The sequence below is a fragment of the Triturus cristatus genome, chromosome 6 (assembly GCF_964204655.1).
Source record: "Triturus cristatus chromosome 6, aTriCri1.1, whole genome shotgun sequence".
Lineage (NCBI taxonomy): Eukaryota > Metazoa > Chordata > Amphibia > Caudata > Salamandridae > Triturus > Triturus cristatus.
The window spans coordinates 1864489250-1864513491 of record NC_140589.1 but is presented as its reverse complement, the minus strand read 5'-3'; positions in this window follow the sequence as shown (position 1 = coordinate 1864513491).

Below are 24242 nucleotides of genomic sequence, written 5' to 3'. Positions count from 1 at the left end.
AGGCCAGTGGGGGGAGGCATGATGTGTTAGCTTTAAAGTGCAACAATCATAAATTCTACATTGTGAATGTGCATTCATCCAATCAAAATAAAGCCCTTATGAAATATTGAACAGTATTTTATTATTGATGATTTAAGACATGACTGGCAGACAGATGTAAGAAGGGCGTGGCCATTGAGGTGACTGGTTTCATTTAAGGCGGCAGTGGGTACCATGGTCCGAGATGTCCACAGAGTCACAGGCCCTGATTCACAAAGGCAAACGTACACTTTTGTGTAACTTTACTACTTTTTGGTACTCACAAAGGTAAGTTACTACTAGTAAAGTTAGACTTTTGGTCTAAGTTTACCTTTGTGAATACTGAAAAGTAGTAAAGTTTAGGTTTATTTTTTGTTTGCTTAAAAGTTTGGCATTATTTGATTAAATGAATCCGCATGAAACTCTCCCCTCAAGTAGCATAAGTGGCTCTGTTTCCACATGTAAAGGTTCATGCTGCTCCGTACATGGGTAAAAATAATAAAACAGAGGTCAAAAATATGTATTTCCTCAGATACAGTACAGGAAGGGGCTCACACAAGAAACACAACACGGTGCTGGTTTTATCACATTTCATTAAACAAACAGGCAGGAATATGACCACCACAAAAATAGATTTGCAGACGGTAAGAAATCCGCATAGAAAAAGAAAGAGAAATGATCCAATGTGAACCTTTTGTTAGCTGGGAGATCTGAGTTAATGAAGACTTCAGGCAGCCTCACAGAGGATGGTTGATCTGCAGAATGCTGGATTCAGGCTTGTGTATAATCTCAGTGATGTCAGTAAGAAGTAGCCTTAAATATCTAAAGAAGTGTGAGTCTTTCCTAAAAGACAGGTGTATGGTAGCTGCAAGTTTCTTCTGCTTGGACGGGTTATGCTAGGCTTTCTCAAAGCATGATTCAGTCCTGTCTCATCGTTTTCTATAGCAGACATATGGGGCCATATGGGGCAGTGCGGGGGGTCCCCTCAGCACAGTAACCTGGTCTGAGAGCTCTTGAGTGAGTCTGGAGAGGGCCCATCCATGTACTTTGCAGAGGGCCCTCTTAACCTTTATTATGCCACTGCCTCCTGAGCACAGAGTATAGCAACGCAGCGATTTGCACTGATGTTCCTTACTCCATATCTATGAGGCTTTTTCAAAGCTACGCATATCGGTCTCATAGATATGATTTTGTGATTTGCGCCACCAGAGCATCACAAAAAGTGATGCTCCATCTGTGCAAGGGGCTCGTAAATATTCCCCTCAGTGTTTTTGAGATCTATGCTTTAGAAAAAATGAGCAGGAGGCAGTGAGGTACCAAAGGGTTAATTATTGTACCTTAAGATAAATAATTCAGGCATTGTTTGTGGAACTGGGTTTTTGACTCACTCAAGGATAATACATTTGACATAAATAAAATCTTTTGGAAGAGGGAGGATATGCAGTGCAGTTGCAGGATGCCAGTCCCTAAATCTTGTGTATTATAAAACTGTGGCAGAGGGGTTTAAGAGGGCCTCATAAAGTATTACCTGATCACATAGAGAATGTGGGGGTAGACATAGCAACAATAATTGACTTTTTTTGTGGGTGTTGGACCTGGCCCTTTCTGTAGGGCTATTCCCAAACTTTTAGTATTCTGCTTCCTATTATTCCGACTCTATTTTTGTTGGTTTTAGGACTCTGGGCACTTTACCAATGGTAATCAGTTCTAAAGTGCATGTGCTCTCTCCTTTAAAAATGGTATGATTGGTTTACACCTGTTTGGCATATTTAATTCACAGATGATTCCCTTGTAAAGTGGTATCCCGTGTGGATCTCTGACATAATTTCGACAGACAGAAAATCGACCTACAAATATATCGCAACACAAATATCGATGTCAAGAATATCGACATCCTATCTACAACATGGTAAGTGCAAAAATATCGATAATTAAATATCGATGTCAAAAATATCGTTATTAAAAATATCTTTTTTTTTTTACTTTAAAAATATATGTAAAATAAACCAAATAATACTTAGAAATTATATAAACATAATTAAATATATTGTATAATATTTAAAATGTATAATTAATATATATAATTTAATAAAACTTTAATTAAACATATACATATAATATATAATATATATACTTACTTAATAATTAATTTTAATAATAATTTCTGTAACGTATAAATTATTAAATGTTTTAAAAAATTACCAATACATCTATACACATAAAACAATAACATCAATCAATATTTAATAATTACATATAGCAAATAATAATCAATATTTTTAATTTAAATAATTTTTATTATTAATGATATATTACAATAGCTAAAATAATACAAAACATATTAAATATCAGACACAATAAAACTACTAGTCCAACTCCAACAAAAACAACAGTAAAGAAAATATAGGATAGCGTAGGGGTAAAAATTACTATTCCAACTCTAAAGAGTGCAACAGTAGGGAAAGCGTTGGATAGCGTAGGGTTAAAATTACTATTCCAACTCCAGAGAGTGCAATAGAAGGGAAAGTGTTGGATAGCGTAAGGGTAAAAATTACTATTCCCACTCCAGTGAGTGCAACAGTAGGGAAACCACTGGATAGCATAGGGGTAAAAATTACTATTCCCACTCCAGAGAGTGCAACAGTAGTGAAAACGCTGGATAGCGTAGGGGTACAAATTACTATTCCCACTCCAGTAAGTGAAACAGTAGGGAAAGCACTGGATAGCGTAGGGGTAAAAATTACTATTCCCACTCCAGAGAGTGCAACAGTAGTGAAAGCGCTGGATAGCGTAGGGGTAAACATTACTATTCCAACTCCATAGAGTGCAATAGTAGGGAAAGCGTTGGATAGCGTAAGAGTAAAAATTACTATTGCCACTCCAGAGAGTCCAAGAGTAGGGAAAGTGTTGGATAGCGTAGGGGTAAAAATTACTATTCCAACTACAGAGAATGCAACAGTAAGGAAACCACTGGATAGCATATGGGTAAAAATTACTATTCTCACTCCAGTGAGTCCAACAGTAGGGAAAGCTTTGGATAGCGTAGGGGTAAAAATTACTATTCCCACTCCAGAGAGTGCAACAGTAGTGAAAACGCTGGATAGCGTAGGGGTACAAATTACTATTCCCACTCCAGTAAGTGAAACAGTAGGGAAAGCGCTGGATAGCATAGGGGTAAAAATTACTATTCCCACTCCAGTGAGTCCAACAGTAGGGAAAGCGTTGGATAGCATAAGGGTAAAAATTAATATTCCCACTCCAGTGAGTCCAACAGTAGGGAAACCGTTGGATAGCGTAGGGGTAAAAATTACTATTCCCACTTCAGTGAGTCCAACAGTAGGGAAAGCGTTGGATAGCATAGGGGTAAAAATTACTATTCCCACTCCAGTGAGTCCAACAGTAGGGAAAGCGTTGGATAGCGTAGAGGTAAAAATTACTATTCCCACTCCAGGGAGTGCAATAGTAGGGAAAGCGTTGGATAGCGTAGGGGTAAAAATTACTATTCCCACTCCAGAGAGTGCAATAGTAGGGAAAGCGTTGGATACCTTGGGTGTACAAATTACTATTCCAACTCCAGAGAGTGCAATAGTAGGGAAAGCGTTGGATAGCGTAAGGTTAAAAATTACTATTCCCACTCCAGAGAGTGCAACAGTAGGGAAAGTGTTGGATTGCGGTGTGGAAAAAAATTACTATTCCAACTACAGAGAATGCAACAGTAGGGAAACCACTGGATAGCATAGGAGTAAAAATTACTATTCCCACTCCAGTGAGTCCAACAGTAGGGAAAGCGTTGGATAGCGTAGGGGTACAAATTACTATTCCAACTCCAGAGAGTGCAACAGTAGTGAAAACGCTGATTAGCGTAGGGGTACAAATTACTATTCCCACTCCACTAACTGAAACAGTAGGGAAAGCGCTGGATAGCGTAGGAGTAAAAATTACTATTCCCACTCCAGAGAGTGCAACAGTAGTGAAAGCGCTGGATAGCGTAGGGGTACAAATTACTATTCCCACTCCAGAGAGTGCAACAGTAGGGAAAGCGCTGGATAGCGTAGGGGTAAAAATTACTATTCCCACTCCAGATAGTAAAACAGTTGGGAAAGCGCTGGATAGCGTAGGGATTCTATAAACACAATAACCAATGAAATAATTATTAATAAAAAAATAGCATGTTAATAATTAATTTACAAAATAATTATTATTGAATACCAATTATTTAAAAAAAAAAATATTTACATAAATAACTTTGAATTACATCCCACACTATTCCCCCTTTAACACACAACACACTACACATACAAAATACACTATACATTTAAATATCAATGTATCTATTATTTACAATTAATAATACATTCTTTATAATTAATACAGTTATTATTTACTAATTTATACATATTAGCTACCAAATTACAATTATTCACAAATTAATTATTAATTAACAATTCATAAATTAGCAATAACAACAAATAACATGAAATAATACATTATTTATATTTGCTATATTTAACGTACTAATAACAATTAATTACAAATTAATAATTAATTAACAATTAATTATTATTAATTACAAATAATTAAAAATTATCATTAATTATTGTAATTTAATTACATCCCACCCTATTCCCCTATAAACCCACAATCCACTACACATAAAAATTCACATAATTAATGTAATCATCAATTAATCACTTAATAAAATTTAAATCACCAATTAATTAGTAATTAACAATTAATTAATTAACTTTACCAATAAATAAATATTAATATTAAACTAATAATAACCTATATAATTAACCAATTAATAAAATTAATTTACAATTAATAATTAATTAACAATTAATTATTCAATTAATATATTTAAGGTACAATTAATAATTAATTAACAATTAATTATTCATAAATACCAATAAAACAATACATATTAATTCATTAATTATAATTAAATTACTTCCCACCCTATTCCCCTATAAACCCACAACCCACTACACATAAAAATTCACATAATTAATGTAATCATCAATTAATCAGTTAATAAAATTTAAATCACCAATTAATTAGTAAGTAACAATTAATTAATTAACTTTACCAATAAATAAATATTAATATTAAACTAATAATAACCTATATAATTAACCAATTAATAAAATTAATTTACAATGAATAATTAATTAACAATTAATTATTCAATTAATATATTTAAGTTACAATTAATAATTAATTAACAATTAATTATTCATAAATACCAATTAAACAATACATATTAATTCATTAGTTATAATTAAATTACTTCCCACCCTATTCCCCTATAAACCCACAACCCACTACACATAAAAATTCACATAATTAATTTAATCCTCAATTAATCACTTAATAAAATTTAAATCACCAATTAATTAGTAATTAACAATTAATTAATTAACTTTACCAATAAATAAATATTCATATTAAACTAATAATAACCTATATAATTAACCAATTAATTTACAATTAATAATTAATTAACAATTAATTATTCAATTAATATATTTAAGTTACAATTAATAATTAATTAACAATTAATTATTCATAAATACCAATTAAACAATACATATTAATTCATTAATTATAATTAAATTACTTCCCACCCTATTCCCCTATAAACCCACAACCCGCTCTGATACTAAAACGCTAAATTAAATCTTAAATAATTATTAATCTATAAACATTAATTTTTAAATGTATTAAAATACAGTACAATAATCTTTAACATACAAATAAAATACATTACACTAATAAAATATCGATATTATTGACATCGAAATTTTTGCTTACGATATTACTTACATCTATATTTATGTTTTCGATATTGTTAACTTCGATAATACTTACCTTGGGGTCGATATTCTGTCCATCGATATACTTGACTTCGATATTCTTGACCTACGATATTAACAACTCGATATACTTGTAGGTCGATATTTAAAACTCGATATTTAGACTGCTCACCATCCCGTGTATCCATCGGCTAGAAATTAAATGCCACTAGTGGGCCTGCAGCACTGCTTGTGCCACCCACGGATGTAACCTTTCAAACCTGTCTTGGGCCTGCCACTGCAGGACCTGTATGCGCAGTTTACTGCCTCTTTGACTTGCCATTTAAAACTGTTTGCCAAGCCTTAAAATCCCCTTTTATTACACATAGGTCACCCCTAAGGTAGGCTCTAGGTAACCCTATTGGAAGGGTGCTGTGTAAGTACAAGGTAGGACATGTGCCTTTATGTGTCACATGTCCTGGTAGTGACAAACAGCCTATTTTGTTTCTCACTCTGTGAGGCCTACTCCTCTCATAGGCTAGCATTGGGAATGCCCGACTCCAATCCATGTCTAGGCCTGGGTGATTGCTACACTTTATGCACTGTGCACTTTCCATACAGACACAACACAGGAAGGGCTTGGATGTAATCTGAATTCATCTACATGCTGATGTTCTTCCTGGGCTCAGGAAGAGAGAGGGGCGTTCACACTTTGCATTTGTATAGGTTGTGTCCTGTCCTCACACAAAGGGCTGATTTACCCCCTAGTGATGCCTGGAGCCGGGGCTGGGATGAAAGGGGGTTTTGTGGACTTCTAAAGGTTCTCTTGAAGTTCCCCCTTGAACAAAGAATTTTTTTTAGTATAAGTACAGGGTCTCTGACCCCATAAATTTCAACACTGTGTGGACTTGTACCTAGACGCTGCTGGCTCTACAGGCTGCACATTGCCAGACCCCTGCTGTGCCACCAGGAGGAACCACCATTTGGACTGCCTGATTTGTTGAGCTGGTCTGCTCCCTACTGATTGCTGGGCAGTAAAAGAGACTGCCACTTTGCTACTTACCTTATGAGCTGGCCTACTACATGCCTACATCTCTGTGTCCTTCAGTGTTCTCCTGGGGCTAGTTGCCCCCCCATTTGTAAGGAAGCTCAGGGAACTGAAGGGATTCAATTCATCAGCCTAGGATTGGCTGTAGGAGTCGTGGGTCCGGTCATTGTAGTTTGACAAAAACTAGCGTGTGGTAAGCACTTTATCTTTCACTAGCGAGCGCTGAGTGCTTCATTTTCACTTCTTCAGCGCGTGATGATTGGGCTGCCCATCACCTGCTTCACTGCAAGAACCTCCCCCACGGGGCCCTGCCCTATGGGCTACCTAGGACCTACCTTAGGGGTAACTTATACATAATAAAATGGGAGTGTAAGGCTTAACAAGGGGTTTTCAATGCCAAGTCAACATGGCAGTGTAAACTGAACACACAGGCTCTACAGTGGCAGGCCTCAGACACGCTTAGATGGCTGCTTAAGTGGGTGGCAGCACAATTAGTGCTGCAGGCCCTCTAGTAGCATTTCGTTAAGTGCAATTCACTAGGGACTTACAGGTAGCTTAAATATGCCAATCAAACCTTGTTTAAAGGAGTGAGCAAAAAAACTTTAGAACTGATCAGCAGTGGTGAAGTGGACAGAGTCCAAAGGCCAACAAAAATGAGATCACCAAAATTCTATCAATTCCCCTTGCTAAGCCTTAAACTCCCATTTTATTTTGTATAAGTAACCCCTAAGGTAGGTCCTAGGTAGCCCATAGGGCAGGGCGCTGTATAATTAAAAGGTAGGACATGTACTTTTAAGTTTTACATGTCCTGGTAGTGAAAAACTCAAACATGTGTTCATCAGAGCGTAGAGGCCTGTTGGCTCGGTATGGTTTGGCCATACAATTTTAAAACTGACACTTTTATAAAGATGGCATTTTTTTGCTCTTAGCCCTGTGTGCCTCAAGCCTGTCTCCAATACACGTCTGGGGTAGGTGACAGCTGGACGTTGTGCTTTTCCTCTAGACAGCCACACACAATGGGCGCTTAGGTGTGACTTAATGGGTCATCCTGAGAGGATGAGAGGGAGAGCTGGGAACAGCCTCACACTTGCACCAGAATAGGTGTGAATCCCCACACAAAGGGCTGCATACCTTCCTGTAGTGAGACTGGAGCCACCTCAGAGCACCTCCTTTGAAGACTCCCCCTTTTTTTAAGTCTCCCCCACTTCGAAGGTACCACTGGGTATAAGAACTGGACTTCTGACCCTAATACTTCAATACACTTCTGGACTTGTGGATACTTTGCCAGGAAGAAGGGCTCCTATGCTGCTGAAGGTCTGCCACTTTGCTGGACTACTGCTCTGGAAGAACTGCTTTTGTGCTTTGCTGACCTGCTGCCTGCAGCCCTCCTTGCCTGGGGAAGAAGAACTGGACCTGCAACTCCCATCTTGAAGCCAGGATCCCAGAGTGACTCAAAGGACTAGTCTTCTGTCCTTCTGATCTTTGCTTTAGGGACATAACAGGCTCCTCACAGCTTCAACAAGCTCCTGACCCCCAAAAGGCACCTCTCAGGTCCTGGGATCTGGGAAGTGGTCTTTCTGCTCTTTAAGTCAAGCTTTTGGGCTCTTCACGCATGGGCCCATTCACTCCGGAACTGGGTCGCTCGCACAAAGATCCAGCGTGAGCAGGTGCAAGTTCATCTCTTTGCACAGCAAGTATCGCCATTTAACTTGGTGTGGGGACTTTTTGTGTGGTGTTTTCACTGTTTTACTGTTTGAAGTGTTGCACAAATACTTTACACATTAACACCTAAGTTAAGCCTAATTGCTGTGTGCCACGCTACCAGAGAGTGAGCACATGTTAATGTAGGGTGGGTTACTGCTTGATCAGGGCTTCCACCCCAGTCAATCTGGAACTCAATTTTTTAAAGTATCAGTGAGTAATAGTGTGTACAAGGGAGTGAGAGAATAGATGAGTGTGAGGGAATGTGAGAGAGAGTGGAAAAGTGAGTTTTGAAGTGTGAGTGACAACGAGTGTGTCTGAGAATAAGTGAAAGTGAGTCATTGAGTGTAACGGTAAGTGAGAATAAATGAGTCAGAGCGCGTGAGAGTAAATAAGATGGAGTGAGTGAGAGTGAGCGAGAAAGAAAGAAAGAGTAAGGTGCCGATCACGATCCGGTAAAAAATGTCCCCGTACGACTCGTATCGGGTCTTTTTACCGTACGAATCGTACAAGTGCCGTACGAACTGGCAATCACGATTCGCATGGTAAAAAGTCCATACGAACCGCACTGGGAATATTTCCCCACACGTCCTCGGGTCGGAAAATGTGTCCGACACGTCCTCGTACGATACACCGTACAAACGTGAAAGGTGAACTCCGACCGGGGAATCACGATCCATCCCGGGCGTCCGAATGTACAACCGTATGGCGAAAAGACCGTCCGCACCGAACTCCCATAACAACCATGGAGACGTCCAAACAGGTGCCCGGTACGCGCCGACCCCCCCCCAGCCCCCGTAGATACGCGCCGACCCCCCCCCAGCCCCCGTAGGTACGTGCCGACCCCCCCTGTGTGTACACCCGTGTACGGTGCGTACCCCCTCGTGTACGCTCGAGTCGAACCCCCCGTGTACGCTCGAGTCGAACCCCCCCGTGTACGCTCGAGTCGAACCCCCCCGTGTACGCTCGAGTCGAACCCCCCGTGTACGCTCGAGTCGAACCCCCCCGTGTACGCTCGAGTCGAACCCCCCGTGTACGCTCGAGTCGAACCCCCCCGTGTACGCTCGAGTCGAACCCCCACCCGTGTATGTACGGTGCGTACCCCCAGCGCGTAGCGCTGGGGGTACGCACCGTACATACACGGGTGGGGGTACGACTCGAGCGTACACGGGGGGGTTTGACTCGAGCGTACACGGGGGGGTTCGACTCGAGCGTACACGGGGGGTATGCACCGTACATACACGGGTGGGGGTACGACTCGAGCGTACACGGGGGGGTTCGACTCGAGCGTACACGGGGGGGTTCGACTCGAGCGTACACGGGGGGGTACGCACCGTACATACACGGGTGGGGATATGACTCGAGCGTACACGGGGGGGGTTCGACTCGAGCGTACACGGGGGGGTTCGACTCGAGCGTACACGGGGGGGTACGCACCGTACATACACGGGTGGGGGTACGACTCGAGCGTACACGGGGGGGTTCGACTCGAGCGTACACGGGGGGGTTCGACTCGAGCGTACACGGGGGGTACGCACCGTACATACACGGGTGGGGGTACGACTCGAGCGTACACGGGGGGGTTCGACTCGAGCGTACACGGGGGGGTTCGACTCGAGCGTACACGGGGGGTACGCACCGTACATACACGGGTGGGGGTACGACTCGAGCGTACACGGGGGGGTTCGACTCGAGCGTACACGGGGGGGTTCGACTCGAGCGTACACGGGGGGGTACGCACCGTACATACACGGGTGGGGATACGACTCGAGCGTACACGGGGGGGGGTTCGACTCGAGCGTACACGGGGGGGTTCGACTCGAGCGTACACGGGGGGGTACGCACCGTACATACACGGGTGGGGGTACGACTCGAGCGTACACGGGGGGGTTCGACTCGAGCGTACACGGGGGGGTTCGACTCGAGCGTACACGGGGGGTACGCACCGTACATACACGGGTGGGGGTACGACTCGAGCGTACACGGGGGGTTCGACTCGAGCGTACACGGGGGGGTTCGACTCGAGCGTACACGGGGGGGTACGCACCGTACATACACGGGTGGGGATACGACTCGAGCGTACACGGGGGGGTTCGACTCGAGCGTACACGGGGGGGTTCGACTCGAGCGTACACGGGGGGGTACGCACCGTACATACACGGGTGGGGGTACGACTCGAGCGTACACGGGGGGTTCGACTCGAGCGTACACGGGGGGGTTCGACTCGAGCGTACACGGGGGGGTACGCACCGTACATACACAGGTGGGGGTACGACTCGAGCGTACACGGGGGGGGTTCGACTCGAGCGTACACGGGGGGGGTTCGACTCGAGCGTACACGGGGGGGTACGCACCGTACATACACGGGTGGGGGTACGACTCGAGCGTACACGGGGGGGTTCGACTCGAGCGTACACGGGGGGGTTCGACTCGAGCGTACACGGGGGGGTACGCACCGTACACGGGTGTACACACAGGGGGGGTCGGCACGTACCTACGGGGGCAGGGGGGGGTCGGCGCGTACCTACGGGGGCTGGGGGGGGGGGCGGCGCGTACCTACGGGGGCTGGGGGGGGGTCGGCGCGTACCGGGCCACCTACTCTGGTCGATTCGCGCCGTACTTCGCTTTTGCGGCACTTTTTGGGTGCCGTGAAAATATTGCCGTCCGGACTGCTGTCGGTTCGAATCGTAATTCCTGGTTCGTGAAACGCTGCCTGAAAGCGTCCCGACGTCACGTCGCAGCATTCCCGGATCACATTCGTATGTATATTTTCGTCGGTCGGTGTTTTTTACGATTCGTACGGAAATGGTGTTTCCGTGCGAATCGTAATTCCATGTTTGTAAAGTTTTACAACCGGGTACGAGTCGGACGGGGAATTCGTTCCGACCGACGGATCGTACGCGGTTTTTAACGGATCGTGATCGGCACCTAAGTGTAAATACAAATAGACATAGCATACATGCAACATGACACATTTTTCTCTAAAACGCAAAGAAGAATTCTGAGCCAGTGTTACAATTGGGTATGACTGGCCACCAACATTTCTACCATATAGCCATTTTAGAATAAATGATTGATTGATTGATAAGATTCTTGTAAAGCACAACACTCATCATAGATGTCATTTTTCTAAATCACAGAGAAACATTGGCAGAGGAATTAAGGCCACTGTTCATCACAATAAAACATTTGCAGAATAGATGAGTCTTAAGAACTTTCCTGAAAGTAGAGACGTGCTTTACTTGTCACAGCTCTGAAGGTGATAGGTTCCACGAACGTAACACCTGAAAATCTATTGCTGGAGTTTGCAGCTTTAACTGCCCTTCTAACCTCAATGAGTGACAGAATATGAATGAGTGAGAGTAATCTCTGGCTTACAAAGAAATCCATGTCAAAATGCTGGTGCTGCAATACTGGAGGCAAAACTCAGCACATGAGGCTCATGTGTTAAAATGCAGGCATTGGCATAAAATGCATCCAATGCAAAATGCTTTTGCTGCCATGCTAGAGCAAAGTCTTGGTATTACCGGCACCAGTGACAAAATACTGGCATTAGCAACTTTGAGGTAATCATTGGTGTGTGTGACAAATATCTGGCGCTAAAATATTGGAGGTAAATCTTGGTATGATGGAGGGAAGTCAAAGTAAAAGGGGGTCAGCAAAACCATGACAAAATGCGAACCCTGACATACTGGAGGCAGTTTTTGACATACGCGTCACCCATGATATATGTGCGACATATATAGCAACATTCTGACACTGGCATTGTAGGTAATTCTTAGAAAAACAAGGCCCCAATTTTAACGAAGACAGAAAGGCTTGCCTTGGCGCAATGAAGGTAGTCAATGACATCTTGAGATCTCAGAAAACATGACATATAATAGGAAGCAAAAGGCTTCATTGGCTTAGCACACCACCAAAGTACTTGAATATTTAATACCTGCCCTTAAGGCTTGGACTACATATCCTCAACTCATAATACTTAAAACATAATGATTATGTCTCCTGTGGTCATGCATTCAATTACCCAGGAGACTTATTGGTTTAAAATCTTTCCTAGAGAGCTGCTGTGCTCCTTGCAGCCCATGACAAAACTTTTGCAAATAGTTACTGGTGTTCCTGCCCCTCCTTGGGGTACCAGGTCAAGGACAATTTTAAAAACAAAGCCCACGAAATTATGTGGTGCTCTTAGGAAAGAGAAGGAAATATTTTATGAGCAGCCTCACATGCTTTTGTTATTTTATTCTACCTGGTGCATCCACAACTCCTCCCACAGGTGGTTGTGGGGGGAGGCACATAGCCCCTGTGCACTGCAGGCTTCCCTGGTAGCCCACATTCTTGGAACCAGTGGGGGCAAGCTGCATTGATTTTCTCCTGCCCGGAAGGGAGCACCATGTCTTTCTGCTCATGCAGGGCAGGACCATTCCTGTGTTCATTGCTGCCACCTGACGCAAGTCATTCTTCTCCTTCCTGGTGGGAGCGGGTACAACATGTGTCCCAGGGGTATGGGATTTCTGAGACACTGCTTTATGTTGGGCCTAGAGGATGTGATCCCCAAGACCATAACATGGCTCAAGGAACAGGGGGGCCACGCTCGCCTCATCACATAAATATGCACGGCTGAGGGTATGGGGTCCCTGAGGCCAGAAAATGGCTCTGGGGAACAACAAACTCCTACCCCTTATTTCTGTCAGCAGCAAAGTCCTTTTCCCCGGCCCACCCCAGGGTGCTTCATACTGGAAAGGATGGATTCCTGCCTTTGTTTTTCATTTTAAGGTGGATCCTCAGAGGAAGCATTCAAAAAAGAAATCTATTGCCGCAGGGGTCTGTTTTTCTGGCTCCAGGGGAGGGACCATCCCCGCAAATCTAAAGGGGTCAGTGTATCCCCACCCTGCCGTCTTATATTTTTTTAATTCTTTTTTCAGGACAGGGGACTGTGTCCACAAGTCCTCAAATGGCTGCCACACCATTTTTATTGATGTCGACAGCAGCCAATCAGATCTTATTGTTTCACCTGTTGGGTCAGCGGATTCTCTTTGTCTCTATATATACTTACATTTTTAACCTTAATTCTCAACAGCTACTGGAAAGATTTACACAAAAGTATGTGGGGAAACAGAGACACAAGCCACGAAGGGAGAAACTACACACCATCGTCCAGAGGGGCCTGGAGGCAACCACATCCACTACTGTTCCAAAACTTCCCACCGTACCCATTCCAACAACAACCATTCTTGGGACAATGGATTGGTCACCAACCTATGTGGAACGCACCACCAGGACACCCCCTCCAGATACCACAATACCAGCAGTTTCCGAACCCCCCTTTTCACAACAGAGGAAGGGGCAGAGGAAGAGGCAGATGGAGAAGCAGATCAAAGAACGTTCACTTGCAAGAACCAGAACAAATGAGCCTGAGGAGCAAGACGTCAGGACCGAAACATTAGTGGTCAATTTGTCCTCCAGGTCACTGTCTAAAGATGAATCCGACCTCTTGGAGAAGGGATTGGGTTTCGTCCTGACACCCTGTGACGACACATTCCGACCACATCAGGAACTCCATCAGTTCTTTAGGAAGGTGAGATTGAAGGCCTTCTTTCAAGACAAACCAGAGACCACCCCCAGAGGCACTGGGCTGAAGAATGAATCAAAATTCACACCCACAGCAGCGATGACACCAAATGAAGTGCTCACCTTTGAGCAGGCCGTTTTGAAGGATGTTACCAACCTCCCAAACAAATGCACTTTTGACAACTGAACAAAGGAAGAAAGAACACTTCTGAAAGGCATAATGGAAGATGCATCAATAATTCGCAAAGCAGCCGATAAAGGCGGTGCCATCGTGATTCAGGACATAGGCATATATGGTGCAGTATTTCGCCATCAGTTCACGGATACCAAATATTATCTCCCCATTGAGGAAGACCCTACAGCAAGACTAACAACAAAGATCAGAAGTCTGGTCACAGAGGCAGAATGTGAAGATTGGATCACATCCCAGGAAGCAGCTTTCCTTATGAATGATCATTCCCAAACGCCTGACTATTATACCTTACCCAAAATACACAAGGGGACTACCCCCCTCCAGGACGCCCGATAGTGTTAGGCATCGACTCATTGCTCGAACCATTGAACAAATTCTGCAACTTTTTTCTATGCCCCATAGTCACAAAAACTGCAACCTACCCAAGGGACACTACAGAAGTCCTCAATCTCATCGAGAATTTCGCAGAACCAAAAGCAATCACTCTGCTTGTCACCTTAGACATCGAAGCGTTATACACTAATATCCCCCAAGATGCCACCCTGGAAGTTATGGAATCAATGCTCCAGAGGATTCACCTGTGGCCATATGAGACACCAGTCTTGTTTATCTGTGATTGTGCATCCTTGGCCCTCAAAAAAAACTTTTTTGCCTTCCACAAACAACTGTACCACCAAATCCAAGGGACCAGCATGAGAAGCACATTCGCGCCCAGTCTGGCCTGTATGTACATGGTCAGTTTTGAAGACAAATACATCCTGGACGAGATTAACACCTACGAAAACTTAATGACTTGGCGTTGCTACATCGACAACATTTTACTCTTCTGTAAAGGAGATGAAAACCAATGCACAACATTTGGCTAAATACTCTAGACCCTTTTTTTGAAATTCATGAGTACAATATCAAAAGAGAATGTCGCCTTTCTGGATCTCTGGATTACCCTACATGAGGGGACCTTGCTAACTACCAATTTAGAAAAACCCACAGACCGTAACAGTCTCCTGATGTATGAGAGCAGTCATCCCAAGGCGCTTAGAGATAACCTTCCTGTAGGACAATTTTTACGCCTTTGACGCAACTGTAATACCATCTGCAAATTTGAAAAACAATCCACCATTTTGGCAAACAACTTGTCTGTACGCAATTATCCCAAGAGGACAATACGAGACGCCCAAAAACGAGTGAGGAATAACCACAGGGAAGCATTATTAGAAGTGAAGGAGAAACCCCAAACAGAAGCACTAACATGTGTAACTACATTCACTTCCAACTCCAACAGAATACAAAAAGTGATTAAAAAAAACAGGAGAATTTTAGAGACTGGAGTATTTAAACCGGGGCCACAACCGCTTTTTCTCATTCAAACGAACACAGAATTTCAAGGACGTCTTGGTCCATACACGGCCAAAAGCATCCATCCCCACACAATCTACCTTGTGGACACTGCCACTTGTTGAGGGCCACTACTCATGCGGGTCATGCTCCATCTGTCCCCGAACAGGAGCAACCAAACAAATTGACCTGAGCTTGGCTAGACCTTGGTTACAAAAAAGACACACGAACTGTAATATGAAAAACTGTATATATCTAATCACATGTCCGTGCAATATGCAATACATATGGATGACAACAAGACCTGCCAAAATTCGCATAGGGGAACATAAAAGCACGATACAATGTAAAAAAACAAGCAAAAAGCTACTAAATCAGTTTTTGGAGATGAACCATGCCCCGAACAGCCTGAGATGGACCATCATCGAATCCCAATCCCAATTGGACCCCCAGCACCCTATTTAGGCTGGAACAACGTTGGGTGTTCAGAATGAAATGTAACACACAGGGATTAATCAATGAGATACCATGGGCTGAACTTACAACTTAGAGCATTAGGAAAGTGAACCCCAGGAGTGAGTGAATTTCACGACACTGTCCCTTGAGGAGCACAGACCACCTAATACAATCCCCTCCACACCGTTTCCACATGGCAGAGTACATTTACATTTGTATATTCTATAACAACTGCTGATTACAGGTTTTGAGTCTGAGGCGAATGGGGTAGTCCCTGCATATCACTAACACATATCCTTTTCAGAAGAGTCACACTAAAAGCCTCAAAAGATGGCTAACGACGTTCTCCAACACGGTAAAACATGGCCCTCTTTTAATGCTAGTCTAGGACAATCCCAGACCACACTTTCTAGAGTATACCGATTTGGTACAGGACACCTATATGGATATATTCTACAGCAACTGCTTGTTACAAGTGTCATGCCTTAGGTTGAAGGGGTACACTCCTATACCTCCTATACCCCACGACGTCATTACTATATCTGCTTTTTTGAACAGGCTTACCCACAGCTATCCCAAATGACTAACGGCGTCCATGGAAACTGCCAAACATGATCTCCAAGTAACATTAGTCAACTTGGCTCACATAATTATCCACGCCATGAGCTTTGTTCATCATTAACATCCAATGGGGGGACCATACAACCTGGTAACTGATCCGGAGTTTAGATCTACACAATTATGCCCACTTAACACCAATTAGTGAGCCACGTCTGTTACAAACGAACAATGTCCTTACTCTTCATCCTTTTAACTTACCTATTGTAACGCGTATAAGGGTGTATAATGAACTATGACCATTACGATAATCTACTTATACATCCATGTAGATATACAGAACATAACCCCAACATGGCCGCCTTCCCCAGCACGTTTGATGTGCTAGTTCTTTTTCAAGATGTCCGGTAACATTGACGTAACCATGCTCTTTGACGGAGCTACATCATTTCTGCCAGGGACAGAGCCATAACCAGCTGGCCGCTTGCAGGCAAACCTATGGCATTCACCCAGTGGCAGGGCAGGCTTAAGGCCAGATCGGAGGATCGACTTTGTGAGTATTGCTCTGCTGACTCTCTTCACAAACAGGTATGTCGCAGTACGCTTAGAGACTCATTGAGGTTTTATCATTCTACAGAGACCCCCCCTCGAGACTGCTGGGACTCGCCGTTGAGGCACTCCATTCTTGTGAAGGGGAAATGGCTGCATTATTTTGGGTGACAGTATGCGTCTTTCTCAATATACGAAAACCGAGTCACGTAACGCTATATTTTTTAATAACATTTTTACAAAACGTAGTAGCGGTAATGGCCTGCCTCTATGCACAAGGGCCACCTTGCCCCTTTGTATCGCTACACCTACAAATCTCGCTTTGCTTATTTTTTAACCATTGGTGGCCACCATGACTCAAATAAAGGATTTTGAGTCACCCACGTTGGCTAAAGCACAACATGCACAGTCAACTTGAGGCCTATGCATGAGACTGCTCTATAACCCTCATATATAGACCGATTGCTCAGGTGGCAGTACAAATAAAATGAAATGGCATGTTTTTCCACAATTGCTGCTACAAGAAGCATGTTGTGATCAATACGCAGCTGCTGAAATGAAGTAATATGTGGATATAATTGTATTCACTGCAACTCAAGTTTGTCTCTATATATGTATCTCCAACTCCAGTTGTTTTTTGCCCTCCAGGTAATAATAGGAACACAAATGAGATGTTCCTATGAGTACTATAACTCACTCAGAACCTTAAGAGAGGTATTATAGGATTATAGGGTGTCTGTTTCCCTGCTCCTATTTTTATACTCATATTTATTCACCAATTTTCCCTGCACGGTCCTGACGAAGCGCACAAGGATCCATTAGGGACCTTTATTCCAGCGCGAAACATGTCGACCAGGTTTCACATTCATAAACACATACGGGCACTGAGAGCAGCAGAATAATATCTCAACCTCTAACATATTTGCTAATAGAGGCACCTCATCTCCCCTGGATAATTCTTTTACACTTACCTCTCGGACCTACGAATAAAAATTTACTTCAGGGTACCGGTGGGGTAATTTTAATACACTTGCACCATTCCCTTTTAGGCCCACGCACCCATCTCCTAAAAGATCTCTGACAAAGAGCCCTCTCACAGGGCCCGTGGAGGACAGCAGCGCCAACCCCCTTTGGAGCAACGCCCGATGATAAAGCATGACACTCGCAAGAGTGTGTGAGGGCACTAATTTCTAAAGGAGAAAGTTCCCCATTCTTCATCAGACTGGAAGCACATATAGAGATTACTTTCTAACTTCTTTCTTATGTAACCAAGTAGGTTACAGTCTGTAATCTAGGAACAGTCACCAACCAGTGAGTACATATTAGGTCTTGGGAGCAAGGGTACTGGACCTTCTACTTTCCTTAACGCTCCCTGTCCCCCTCTCTCCTAGTGTTTTGTGAAACAGAGACACTAACTTTGAAAATGTGGCCTTCATTTTTAATTTTAGTCTCTCTCCTGTAAATTTTCCAGTATGTTCATAAAGTGCGGATGCTCACATGCAGAGAAGAAGCTAGAGGGGGAAACTGATGTCCTCTCAAACCTCTTTCCTCAATCCAGATAATCTCTATTCCTTTCAAACCTTATTTACATTCAAGATAGGCTTTCTTTGCCTTCTTCCTGGCCCAAAACAATAAAGCTATGAACAACAAACCAAACATAAAGCTTCTTGCTGCTGCACTTACATACAAGAGGAAGGAATGGTAACCCACAGAAACAAATATATACATGTTACCAACATTGGCCATTATGTACAATCACAATTGTGAAAGGCAGCCAATGATTGGGTAAGATTGGGCTACACATGTAGCACACTACTACCAATGTATGCAGTTATTTGGCTACAGAAACTAAATTATTATGATCACATGCTAATAAAAACCAATCACTACATAACAAAAATAGTAAGTCAATAAAGCAGTTCGTAATAATCTTGTCACACAAGCACACCTATAGAAACATGATGCTGAAAACCAATAGAAAATTAAAAGAAAACATTACTATGAAGACCTTTTCATCATCTCTTTGGCTGATATATCTAATTGGGCCATAAACACATCACAATATTACCAAATAGCAGTTACCACCATGGTCATTCTGTTGGCTTTGGGGAACCTATACAACTGTCTTACTGGAGCACACATATTACAGTGATTTTGGATTACAAACATCATCAAACAAATCAATATTTTCCTACATAAAAGAGGTATGTAACTTAATTTTGTATTGTTTGTACATTAAATTAGTTAACCCCTTCCCCGCTCATGACGGAACCGCTCCGTCATGAGCCACGGTTGCCGTGTGCGGTTCCGTCATGCCGCGACCGTTGGCGGCCGCTCCGCCCACGCGGCGCTGTTTCCCCGCCTGTGCGGGGGGACAATGCAACTGGGCGGAGTCATGACGGAACCGCTCCGTCATGAGCACAGCGCCAACGCGCTGCCCCACCACACCTCCCAGCGCTGCGGCGGAATTCCCGCCGCAGCGAAGGGGTTAAATAAGTGACAATTTCGTAACTACTGTAGTGCAACAATAAGTATGAAAACCCATTTTCCCTTATATTTTTGCAACCAGATCTGTTCACATTCACCAGAATGCCGATAAAACACTTCCTCAAGAAGAACAAATGGGCATTATAGAACAGGGAATGAAAATTGAAAAAGATGATAAAGTCAGAAGAAGGTTGTCTATGGGAAGACAATACTACTGTTAAGAATACTACTCAAATATGTACTATTTCAAAACATAGATCTGTAAATAGTACAAAGGGCCTTAAGAGCTTTGGCGGTGCGGGAGCGGGATCGCCTCCCTTCCGCAGATTAGGACGTTTTTCCTGTCTGGCGGATGGTTCTTTGGCGTTCCTAGGACGGCCTCTATGAAATAAGTACCACAATGGAAATGTAAAAGCAGTACCTGCATGGCATCGACTGCTGCAGTCCATGCCGTGCAGGGACTGGTATGCATGCACACAGGGGGGAACATGTTGTCCTCTCCTGTGTGCATCCACATGGCGTGAGACACCAGGGAGCCCTGTAAGGCCCATTTATTTTCTCACTGCCATACTTTTCATGATGGTTGCAACGCCATGAAAAGTGTGGCGGTGAGGAAACTCGTAATATGTTTTGCCAAGCACATTGCGGCCCCAGGACCACCTCACAACCTCCAGGGAACAGCAGTTTCCTGGCAGTTGCGGTGGTGCCAGGGTGGCCTGACTGGCCTAATCATAATACAGTGGTTAGGAGACCGCCACCGTAAGTCAGACAGTCTGTAGGCCTCCAGGCTCATAATATGGTCCAAAGGTTTATGCTAAAAATTGCCAAACATTTTTTTTTTGTCTTTATTTATCATTTCTTAACAAATTAAAACAGTGAAGCCAGTTACTGTAATAGCAGTAGATAAAAAAATAATTCACATAAAGTACAATTGGTTACCCAGGAAGGAGGGATGGGAAAATCTAAACCAGAGATACGAGCAAGGGGAAAATACGTAAAATAACGTAGCATGTCATTCAGGAAGGGAGAATGGAGGCATCCCAAATATTCATACAATAATGTAGATGGTTAACAAAGATAGCGTACTGCAGAAATCTACAATTAATCCCTTGATGCATTGTCGTCAGAGTCCTCCTTGGATAGCAAATAGTTACGCAAAGGTTTCCAAATGTCTTTGGTCCTGGGGAGTATCATAGAGTTTGGAAGTAGAATCACAATATGACTGGTCTTTCAGCTGAATATATACTTTTACTATGGGTTTTTAGACTGCAATACCATCACAAAGCGGTTGTCACATCGACCGCGTTGTTACCACGCAATGCCATTACAACTCAAGTCGTTACAACGTCTTGCTCTAGATGGCGGACTGGACTTAGGAATAGTATTATTTACTATTCCAACTCCAGTGTGTGCAACACTAGGGAAGGTGTTAGAATAGTAAATCATACTATACCTTAGTCTAGAGCGCCATCAAGCGCAAGTCATTGTACCAACCTGCGTTGTAATGGTACTGCGTGGTAACAAAGCGGTCGGTGTAACAACCACGTTGTGATGGTATTGCGGTGCAAAAACTGCGTAGTAAAGGTTGTTTCCCCCTTCAGCAAAGCTGCTACCGTGGTGGAGAGGGGGTACGAATGCCCCAATGTAGCGAGACTTGCCGCTTAAGCAGTAAGGCTATAGCAGTAAAACTACATATCCCCAGTGGTAGTGGTTTGACATATCCCAACAAAGCTAGTACGGGGTCATGTGAAAGTGGCCACTTAATCATAAGTGATGAAGTGGAAAAGATAGCCCTCCAAAAGGTGGCTATAGACTCACATGTCCATGTCAAACGAGAGAAGTCTGCATAATCAGGCCAACAGTTAGGGCATTGATGTGATCCAGCAGGGCCCAGCTTTGCCAATGCTGCAGGTGTAGTGTAAGCTCTATGTAGATATTTTTTTTTGTTTAAATCTTTTTATTGACATTTATTATTTTTAACAGTACAGCACAACAATAGTAAAATGGCCACAAATGTCAGGTAAGGATACTGCAGCAAAACATATGGCACGGTTAGCAGCAAGAGTGTACCGTGTCAGATATGGTGTAGTAAGGTTATCCACAATATCAGAACACTTGAGAGGAAGTATAAGTGAATGAATAATCAAAGCGCTGCGTATTGTGATGCTATATTATGCATGATATTGAGTAGTATTGAACGATGGATGGAGGATACAACATAATGAGGAGAAAATAACTTGACTAAGGGAAAGGGGTAACAGGATTGTGTGAGGCAGCCATGATTATGGTGACACATTAGCTGGAGTGGAGAACCCTCTTGGCACTAAAGCAACCTCTGCCTCCTCCTGCACACCTGCTGTGGGTGTAGCTGACTTCTGCAATTCAATCACCATAGCCCCCAATCTGTAACAAGAGGGAACTAACGAAGTCCAAGTATGTCCTCCCTCTGCAGTCATGCCCTCTGCCTTGTCCCAATTGAGCATAGAGTAGTGCCAGGCCAATGCATGAGGTGCCACCGGGGATTTCCAACTTTTAGTGATCAAGCGCTTCGCCGTGATGAAGACCAGGTCTAAGAATCGTGCGGTAGCCTTTTGTTTCTTTCTCCTCTTAAAGAGATGTAATATATACGCCTCCTATTGGAAGGGAACCACATGCTTAGTACAGCGGGAAAAGGTGGCCGCCTCGTCTATCCAGTATTCCCCTAGGGCAGGACAATGCCAGAGCATATGTAGGAGGTCTGCGTTGGGCAGGCGACGTGGGGCATTCAGTGACATCCCGATAGAAGAACTTATTTATCTGGACACAGGAGAGGTACGCGCGATGGAGAATAAATTATTGAATCTGCTGGAAGCGCTGGTTGTGAGGGACACTTGTAGTACTTTCTAGTATAGCCATCCATTCCTTTTCCGATAGGGCATGGCCTAGGTCTTCCTCCCATTGTTGCCTCAGGGGGGTCAGTGATATCGCAGTGTGTTAGCGGAGTTATGAGGTAAACCAGCGTATCAAGTGTCCCCCTGTGCCCATTACATGTAAATATTGCAACAAGTGGTGTGTGGGAGGTTCTGTTGCTAAATTGCCCCACCTAACTGAAAGTGTGGCTATGAGTGTATGATGCATAAGGAATTGCCCTGGAGGGAGACCATCTAGGTCTGCATAGGGGATTAGAGCACCGTCTCTAAAAAGGTCTCCTGTGTCATGAATGTCTGCAGCCTCCCAACCACGTAACTCTGCCACTGTGATGTATGACCCACCCTCTGGTGATCCTAGAAAAGGGATATCAGGAGCATATGGTGTAGTAGTGCGAGTGATGTATAAGCTTCTGCGATAGCATTTGAGTGCTATTGAGAGCATCAAGGAGTCCGCTTTTCTGGCCTTAGTGCACGGGTGAAATATTTGAAGCAAGACATGAAGGACCATGGGAGGTTGCAGAGTGACGGTATCTGGTATGCGTTGTGATGCTAGCCATATGGCTATCAATTGCAGCTGAGCTGCCAAGAAGTAGTGCTCAAGATTTGGCATTGCCAATCCACCTTGTCCTGCCAGGAGGTATAACTTCCTAATAGAGACTCTATGCCTAGATGTGACCCAAAGAAAATCCCTTACCTTTGCCTCAAGTTTATTATAATATGAGAGCAGAATGTAGAGAGGTGGGGTAGTGAAATAGTTAAGTAGACCCGGGAAAACCACCATCTTTGCAAGGACCACCCTACCCGAAATAGACAGAGGGAGCGTCTTCCAAAATGTCATCTGTGAGTAAATAGAGGAAGTGGCTCTAATGATGTTTCCGTCAAATAGGTCAGTTTTAGTTCAGTATATGTGTTTACCCAAGTATCTGAATGTACCTTTACGCCAGGCTACCGGTACCCCCCCCCCAGTGTATACCCCGATCTTGAATGGTCAACAAGAACGGGAAGAGAGTGGACTTCGTTGCGTTAACCTTAAGCCCTGATATTGTGGTGAATTGCGACAGTGCTGAGTCTAGTGCATGGGGAATAGCACGAAGGTCACTTGGGTATAGCAATAGGTTGTCAGCATAAAGGGAGATTGCATGTATGCTGTCACCTAAAGGGATGCCCATGTCCACTCGGGGGTGAATAAATGCTGCTAATGGTTCCACCGCCAAGGAGAAGAGTGGGGAGTGTGGACATCCTTGGTGGGTCCCACACCCACCCAGATGGATTCCGATATGAAGGGCCCCATTTTTATACGAATCATTGGGCGCTTATAAAATAGCCGCACCATGCTGAGGAAATAGGGACCTATGCTGAACCTTGGCAGTAATGCAAAGAGATAGATCCAATCCAGGGAGTTGAACGCTCTCTCAAGGTCTAGCACAAGGTATACGAGTGGGGCCAGTTCAGGGGTAGCGGCAAAGATTGAGTGCAGTGTTCCTGGCAGGGACGAAACTATTCTGGTCCGTGTGCACCAAGGAGGGTACGTGGGGAGCAAGTCTGTTGGCAAGTGTTTTTGCCAGGATCTTAAAGTTGGTATTAAGGATCGCCAGAGGTCTGTAGGATCCTAGGGCCGTGGG